Genomic DNA, 9800 nt, shown 5'->3' on the forward strand with positions numbered 1-9800 from the left:
CAGGTTACTCTTAATTCATCTTCAGCTCAAATAATTTGAAATTCTAACTATTTTTTTTTTCAATTATTGTTTGAGTTCTTAACTATTTAGTGATTTTGCATTGTGTGCAAATTACATCACAGTTACAGAATCTCAAATTATTTACCCCATTTTTCTGAACATTTTTCCAGGTTACCACAATCACTCTGAGATCTGTTTCTGTTTTCTTGATAAACTGTCAGTCTTTCCAAGTTTCTTGTCATCTGAAGGTGACAGCTACATGTCCTGTGATTGTGCCATTACAGAAAGTATTGAGCCTAGCTACATTTAGGACAAATCCTTTGCAGAAACCATGCAGTGATCTTGCCTAAGTGTGGAAAAGTGACAGAGGTAATTTTTCTTTGTGCATGATAATCCAAAGAGTTGTGTACCTAACCTGCAGCAGTTTAATTCATGCCTTTGTTAGGCTATTATGTAAGATCACATGGCAAATGTTATTAGATTCAAGGTACAATATTAACTGTTCCTCCCTTATCCACAGAGCCCATTATCTCGTTAACAAATAAATGATGGTTTCTTGGCAAGATGACTTCCTGACAAAATCTGAGTTGGGTGTAACCCATTTCCTTATTATCTTGCAGGCACTTATAATATGTTTGATTATTTGATTTGAGAACTTTTCCAGGAAATTAAGGTAATTAATAATATTTCAACTCCTTTTTAAAGAATGGAAAATATAATAAAAACCTAATCTTTTCTTCTACTGCAAGTGTACCATTGATTTCCAAGGGTAACCCTGAATGTGAGATCTCATCTCTTAAAGTTCTGAGATCACTTCTAACACAGGTTTGAGCAGCCTGGGATATCAGGAGACCTGAATTTGGAAACTCTTATCTTACCAGAAACCAAATCTGGTTGATATGATGTATGATTGTATGGCTATCCCACTTTTAAAAAAATATTCATGAGCTCTTGGGTACAGCTGGCAGTCAGGCCAGCTGGAAGAGCTTTGCCAGCCTTTCTAATTCTCTTCCACTCCCTTTTTCGTAGATGTGATCAAAGTTATTCTCTTGTTTCTTCCAAGGTGACAGGTTGCTGATGGTGTACTAACTTGGTCGATCAAGGAAAAATTATTATCCAGTAATACTTCAAAGCTGCTATGTAGACCAAAAATCTCTTTGCCTTTACTAGGGAAAGGAAGGGAGCTGACCAAATAACAGATTTTTCAGGCTTCAAGTATCAGCCTTCTCCCCATGACACACAAGCAGGAAAGGCACTGTGCTGGGCACAGATTCTTCTGGAAATTGCATCACTGTGGCACTGCTGGTGCCAGACTCTGAGCTCTAGGAGCTGAATTCAGTGGGTTTGGTCCTTACTCATGTCTGACTTTACTGCTATCAGAAACTTACTCTTTTCTGCTAACTTTTTGTCAGTGAATTTTATCTCCAGAAAAACAATGCAGGGACCTGCCTTGCATTGGATTCTGCTAACAGGACTTTCTCTGTATTTTAATAACTTTCTCCTGCTATCTCTCCTCCAATAACTGAGCATCTTCTGATCTATTTCTATTCACTTGGTATAAACATAGTAATGATGCCCATGTATCTTCTTAGTCAAGAGCATTGTATACCTTTTACATACACAGAAAACAAATTTTCCAGAAAGGCAGTGATAAGGGTCGTTTTGTGCTGTATGCTATTTAATCTTCCTCGTGTCAGCTCTGACCCTTGCCGAGGAATTGAAAAGATGTAAAACAGCAAAAAGTAATTTACCTTCCATTGTTTAGTCCATTCAGCTTTCAGAATCAGATCTAAATGGTTTGCATTAATTACTGTGAAACCTCATGAGGTCTAGAGATCTATCTTTATGGGGTTGCAAAAGATAGAGGCTGCCTCAGCAGAATAAAGGTAGTTTTTTTTATCATTTGCCTTTTGGTTACAACCCTTTTCTATTCAAATATTGTAAGTAAAACTTTTTCTTTTCCCATATGCAAAAATTGTTTGAAGTTGCCACAGAGAAAAAAAGAAAAGTGTGTTTGAAGCTGCAGCCTAATTCTGGTAAACTTTGCGAGGGTTAGTGGTTAAAATATGGAATTTCTCTCTGTGTATCTGTACAGAGTAATTTTTATTGCAATAGAAGTCATGCACTGAACACTGATTTCTGTTTCTAAGCAATAATACTCAATGTGTTTACACACAGCTCCATATTTTGGGAAAGTTTTCTGAAGACTAATAAAACTGGCAAGCAGTTCAGCATTGGCAAAGTGATTACATTTTAAATGAAATGGAGTTTCAGTGACGTACTGCTCAAAGTTAGCGGAGACAACTGGCAAATTGAGGGTGGGGGAAGATCAATACATAGAATCTACAGAACTTTGAATCTGTTATCCGAATTATTGATTGAGTGGAGAATTAAAGCAGAGATGCAGTGAGTTTAATTCTGCTGTGTGACAGGTGGAAAATGGGTACATTAATTAGGGAGCCCCAGCAGGAACGTTCTCAGCAGGACTTGTGGTTGCTCCAGGGAATCCTTTAGTAATTCTGCCTCATTTTGTGTTGTGTTTGGTGATGTCATTCTTAAGTCTCATTTTTCTGTGCACTGCACTTTTTAATCTTTAAACATTCTGTCGTGCAGAGCCAGACAATAATTGTGCATAGTGGACATAAGCAGGGAATCTGGGCAGAACACTTCTGGGTGTTTTAGGATGGTTCTGTCAGAGTTCATTTTTCAAAAATCACGTATTTTGATAAAAGCAAACTGTTACCATTTGCTGTGCTTAACAAGCAACAGGCAGTCTCCTCTGTAAGTCCTTTTTATTGCATTTCAGAGTTGTCTGGCTTTCCCTTTTACATGGCAATTCACTTTGCCTTCACTTATAAAACCTTTGCCACTCTCTTGATTTATTGCTTTCTTAATCTGAAATAAATATAACAACATAAAATAGTCTGTTGCTTTTTGGGTAAGGCAAAATATAGCAGATTGTGTGAATGACTGCAGGACTCAGGAATGGGGAGTGACAGAACAAGTGCAGCCCATTACCCAAATGTTTCTCAAAGATCCACGTGCTATATTGTGATTTCTCTGCTCCCTGGCACAGATTATCCAGAGGTTCTGACATTAGGTGTGCCCTCTGGGCCTGTGGCAAGTGCTGTGGCTCCTCATGAGAGACAGAAGTGCTCTGTGCAGCACCAATTCCCATTGACTTCCAACAGATCAGAGTCAAGCTGCTAAGGCAGCTCTGGCTTAGGGAGAATTTGGTCCTAACTGTGACAAGAAATGCAAACAAAAATGAAAATTAACACCTAACGCTGTCCTGTAATACAAAACTGTCAGAACCAATTCTAAACCCATCAGACTTTACACTCATTTGGACTATTTTGAGCATTTTGTGGACATTTTCCCCTTGACTACATTCTTGGTTTCAGTCAGTAAGATTGGTGTCCCAGTTAGGAGACAGGGAGAGGTAAACATAGAGACCTTTGAAGTAAATTACTCCCCTGATTTATTTCTGTCTCACCTCTGCAGGAAGTAATGTTGCTTCAATTTTTCATCATGATGTTTGAAACATTAAAGTCTTGAAGTAGGCATTTAGTTCCCTATTTTCAGAAGGTTTACTAACAGAGGACTGTGGGTTCATGTTTGTTGCCTGAACAACGAGGTGCCTTTCAGGAGAGGGCTGAAAATTCCCTGCCATTCCCAGTGCAGCTCTCAGGTGGGGTGTCCCAGTGTCCATGGTTAATGGAAATACTTTGTGTTTGATACAGGAAGAGTGGGCTGCCCACATCCAGAGGTGCTTCCACCACCTGCAGCTCCAGGCTTGCTGCTCTGAAGCTGTGAATGCCGTGGCAGCTGCTGCTCACACCTTGTCCCTTAAGGTTCAAGGACTCCTTTGTACAGAACAAGTTTTCCAAGGGTACAGACCTGTGCTTTAATTTAGAACTTGTCCTAGAGCCACACATTCTGGAAATACTACAGCTACAGCCACGATGTTCTGGGTTTGAGCTGAGCAATCCACACTGGGGCTGATCTAAGCAGCCTCCACGGGGAGGGGCTGCTGCAAGGTTGGGATGTTGGCAGGGCAGCTCTAGCACAGCCTTCCAGAGCTTTCAGGTGCCCTCCTGCAGCATCTGAGGGAGTATGAAAACTCTGTTTGGGAAGGCAGCCTCGTGAAGTGTGACCTCCTGTTGCCATGAATTTTCCTGGTTTGCTGAGCGTTCATATTAAAGGAGAAATGTGCAGTTTCTCACACTTGTGAATGTAAACACAGGACCATGTTTTGTAAACATTGGCAATATTATGAATTCCTTCTCCAAGAGAAGGGGAGGTTGAATGACAGCCTCCTTGACCAATGTTGGTGGAGAGGTGGGGATACCATTCTCCAATCCATGGTCACCTTGCCACAGGTATATAATAGCAAAATAAACTAAGGGGCGAGTCTTCCTGCCCTGCATGCTCTGAACCCAGATCTGTCCCCAAGTCTCATTTCTGGTTAGGCCCCGCGGTGATAACCTGCAGCTTGGGGCCTGGAGCCCTTTGAGATGCCCCCAGTCTGCAGTGGCAGAGCAGCTTTTTCATGATGGTCAGTTCACCTTGAGTTTCACTTGGGAGCCAAGGGAAGTGAGCCCAGGAAACCTTTCCCGAAGCAGAGGGCTATGAACACACTGAGTAGAATGAGACAGAACAGGACCAAGGGCCATTCTTTCTCCTTTCGTGTTGCTGGTTCCTGTGGTTGTTTCCCAGTCAATCTGGGAAATGGCATGTTCCAGTCCTTTCAAAATGCAATTTTTTTGAAAGACTCAAATCTTCATTTCAATCCAATTTGGAGCAAAACCTTTAAAGATATATTTTTTTTGCCAAGTGCTCTTTCTTTATATTGACTAGCTCTATTAATTGTAGCAAATGATCCATAGCACTGCAGTATATCCAGGTAGGTGCCATATGCTGTCTAAAAGGAAACCACCCTGATGTGTCTCTATTATTTCAAGTTCACAAGCAAGGTGCTCCTACAGACTTGGAATAGGTGCAGGAGATCTTTTATTAAAGCTTTGTGAAGTGTGGCTGTAAATATCAAATGCTGGGTAAAGAGAATAACTGTTTTCAGATTTTAATGCAAACCTTTGAAAGACAGGCACAAATAAAATTTATAACAGCAGTGTCTCTAAATAGAAAAAAAATGGGAGAAACAGTCCTGAAAGGAAGGAGAGGAGAATGATTAGTACTAAGTCCTGTTATTCATATTAGTCTCATTCATTCAGACTAATATATTCCTAGCAATCCCTGCTGACTTGTACAACTTAGGCTGATATTTATTGCATTAAAATGGTGAAGATACTTTAACTGATCACAAATGAGCATGAATGATCACCTGAGCACACACAGGGCAATGACATTCCATCAGCAAAGTACAGCAAAAGTCAACAACAAAGTCAGAGTTACTTCAGCTTCCAAGGCTTTTCTGATACGGCTATTGTAGTAGGCCAAGGACATGTTTTCAAGTGTAATCCCCTTAAAAAATTAATTATATATCTATATAAATTTTTATTAATATGAATAAATCTAAATATTTAAATATAAATATAAATAAATATATATATATATATAATATGCCTCCAGTATTGCCATCAGAGTGATGTGATATTGTCATGCCTGCTACAATGTAGTCCTACAAAATGTCAATATTTCTGTGTCCAATTAGGTAATGTGGTATTGTGATGGGATTAGTGACCTTACCCATTTTGTTTTAAATGTTTTGGTTGATAAGTTACTGGTTCTTTGGAACAGAGGGGTTTTTTTCCTCTATGTTTTATATTTTTCTGTAGCGGTTCTGTGTATGAATCATTTTAGGAAGAGAGTAAAACTGAATTACATTACATGTGACACAAGTACAAAGGTTCAAATCAGATTTTCCTTAAACATTGCATTTATGATTATGTTCATGATTATACAGTCTTTTAATAAAATGAAACGACAGGGATATGACATATTCCAAGCAGAGGTCAGATAATAAATTCACACATCAGACTGTTTTCTCTTGCAGCTTTCTAAAATTCTTCTGAGCCTGGTATGTCTCTCTAATCCAGTGTAACCTGTACATTTGTGAAATGGTATTCATTATGTCTGAATTCCTTATCCTGTCACAGAGGTTATTTTCCAGACTATATGCACTATACAGTATGTATTTAGCCATGTGTGTCTCCTTCCATAATTTGTGGATTGATGCTTCTTTGTGATATATGTGGATGAACCTCAGGACATGTGATGGACACCAAAATTTTGCTTATCAGTTATCCAGAGTATTTAGTACAGTTTTTATCATGTGGTCACTTGAAGAAACTTCTTCTTAGGATCATGAAAGAGCAAGTAGAAAATTGACATGATTAAATTCAAAATGTCTGTAGGTGAAAAATTAAGAGAGGGTGTGGAGGAACAATGGATCCAACTTTCTTCTGCAGCTTAGAGCATCTAGAGAGCCCCTTACTTAAAGAGGAGGGCAATTGAATCTTCAGGTGGCCAGCAAAGGACAACACTAAATCCAAGTCCAAACAGAAGTCTGTTTGTCACAGAGGACATTTAGGGCCATCATGAACAGGACCCAAAGGCACAATTGTATTAGGCATGATATATAAATAATAAGGTGAAATATTGCAGCCAAAGTTATTAGATAGGCTTCTATTAGGAGAAAAAATAGTTTCCTTGAAGTGATGTGACTATAGGAAGTAGAGAGATCAGATTGTCTTTGGTGATCTGTTCTGCTCTGAGTATCAAAACCATAAAGAAATAATTTTATAAGAAATTGCAGGTCAGTGCAATTTTGAGATCATTCTTAAAAGTGGTCTTTTGTGTAGTTTGGTGCTGATTACAGTTCAAATAGGACACACAAAACATCTCAAGAACTAAAGTATGCAGAGAATTCACTGACTTTTGACCTTCTTTCCTCTGCAGATGAATACTTTCACTTGCATTTGAGAACCCGCCAGCGTAGCCTGCTCTATGATTAGCAATGCATTCTGCTGTCAGGGAACTGGCAGCTTTCAGCCTCTAAACAGGGGCTTGGAACAACAGAGTAAGTGCACATGCTCGTGTTGTTTTGATGGTACTTCTATTTTTTCTGTGGTGTGTATTGTATCAGTCTCTTTTGTCCTTGCCTTACTAATATCATCCTGGTAGTGTCTGTACATTTCTGCAATTGTCTATCCATGCTTAGTCTCTTTATGGTGGTTAAAATCCTTGCAGAACCCTATTCATAATAACCCACTTGGGTTGTTCTTGATGGGTACATCAAGGTCTTCTGTTCTTCTAGAATATTTTTGCTTTATTATTACCTTGGATGAGATTCATATAAAAATTTTTAAAGGCATTTCTTTGCCTGTGTTAAAACTCAATGAAATATTCCCTTCTGGTCCATTGACCACGTTGCTATGAGTGGACACAATGCCATCAATGAATATTGAAACCTTTATCTCTAATGCTTCAGCATTAAACTTTCTCTGTGTGGAAAGGGGCTGTCTTCCTTTCTGCTAACTGTTCACCAGCCATTAGTTTTTCTAATACATTAGGCACAGCTTGGGGAAGGTTTGGACTCCCTCCTCCTCTTGTCCTGTTGCTGCATTTTCATTTCATAATGTTCTCTGCAGAAATCATGACCTAAATGCACTTTGCTTAAACCCCAGCTTGTTTGTACCTTCCTGTATATGAATAGAGTTTTTTTTTCCCATGCCATCACTGAATCCTCTGCTTCCTTCTCTCCTACCCATTTATTTGTTTGGTTTTGCTCTCTTTTGGCTACATGTTATTTTCAGAAGAGAATTACTTTAATTATAAGTGCAAAAATAAGACCATCAGTATGTAACAGGAGACTAGGCTGAAAAGAAACTTTCTCATAAGACATAAACTATCTTCAACTTTATTTTTCAAAATTTTTTAAAGGCAATTGGGATGTTGTCTTTAAAATTATTTCAGTTTTAATTCCTATGACTCTCTGCAATCGATTCTACCTCCAGATAATGACAGGAATCAGAGTATTCTCTAGGACAGTTGATAATCACTGTTTTCCATCTTCCAAAAATCTGCTCCTCAACCTTATAAGGCCTAAATTAAAGTAAAAATGTTTGCTGATAGAGTTATAGCACGAAGCACTCCTGGTGGACACCTGGCTCATAATATAATTAGCAAAACTACAAGTATACCAATATAAGACAAGATTATATTAGAAGTTTAAGTTATTAAAATGTAAAAAATAAATTAAGAAAAGATCATGGACTTAGCTGGAACTACAAATGGTATGGCATAGGTACAAGTTTCCACCCTAGAGCTGGCCTGAGGGAAAATGGAGGCTTCATCAGTGCTTGTAGGTAATTGCAGTGGAAATGAAATTCCTCTTTGTATTTCTCAAAAATCTGACCCTATGTCTCCTCCTTGGTCCTGTCCCTATCAGATCAGCTTTTTCCTACCTCTCCTTCTAACTTTTTGCCTCCTTCATTTTCACCCAAATGAATGAAGAATAAATTGTCCAATAAGGGAATAAACGGAACGGAATTTGTTACAAGGATTCCCCAAAGACGCACCATGGTTATACTTTCTTCATTCCACACCTGCAAGTCCTCATTGTTTTCATGGTGCTGAGGAAGGACTGAATCAGACCCTGCCTTTTAATGCTTACCTTTTTCAGCATTTTCTTCCATTTTAGTTATGTAGAGAACTCAGTTGGAAATCTCTGCACAGCTTAGTCCTTCTTGAAATTGTAGTGATATCATGGTTAGCTTCTTCACAATTTTTGTCATGTACATCCTATCAAGTCCTGTAAGGGAATTTGAATTATCTGTTCCCAATCTCCTTCCTCAGCCCTAGAAAGTCAACAGCAGTAAGGTTTCCAGGGATAAAAGTGTAACTTGAGACCTGTCCTCATTCAGTTCTGTTCTGCTGCAGGCCCCATGATCATGGGCAAATAAATTGGACACTTAGTGACTTTTCTCATCTCCAAGAGGTACAGGTCTGGTAAAGATGCTCTGAGTCTCTAGGATGGCAAAAGTATAAGGTGCAGTGAAGATATGAGTTTCAAGGGGTATTATGAAGGAAAAAACCCAACATTATCAGAGCTTTGCAGTGCATCTGCAGTCAGCAAGAAACAGTAAATACATTTCCTGAATCCTGACATGATGAACTTTAAACTTTTATCTTTGGACAACAACATATCCAGCTTTTTTTTTTTTTTTCCCTATCACTTTAGGTTTATGACAGTGCGTGGGTGAAAATAAAAGAAAAATTGCAGAGATTGTGAGGAAAAGTAAACAATGCTTGGTAATTTCTTGGATTAATGTTTCTCTTACAGGCATGACTTTTCTTGTGTACAGGATTTTTTAAGAAAGCAGAAGTCACAACATGTACTAAGCGTCCATGCAATTAAAGAGTATTCTGTGCCATGAGATAGACTTTTCTTTGTGATATTTTTATATAGCTGGAGTTAATGCTGAATATAATCTGCATCCAATCAATGGTATTGTGCATCATCAGATGAAAAACATATTCAACATAACTGCTGTTAGTTCCTGTTTAAAGCCCTAATCAGAGTCTATGCCAACATGTAATCACGTTGCAGAATAAATTGTTACGATATAAAATATGTGGAATAGATAGTAAGACACACTAAAAGACTGCTTTCCATCTCCAGAAATAATTGCTGAGAGGTTTCCTTGGAAATGCCTCAAACCACATGACCAAATGACTACAACAGCTATTGCAGTACAGAGCACAGAGTCCTGTCCAGCCAATAAATACAGGGAGGGAGAAGGTGCCCATGAGGTTGGTCCCACCTAATTCCTCTC

The sequence above is a fragment of the Prinia subflava genome, chromosome 10 (genome assembly GCF_021018805.1).
Source record: "Prinia subflava isolate CZ2003 ecotype Zambia chromosome 10, Cam_Psub_1.2, whole genome shotgun sequence".
Classification (NCBI taxonomy): domain Eukaryota; kingdom Metazoa; phylum Chordata; class Aves; order Passeriformes; family Cisticolidae; genus Prinia; species Prinia subflava.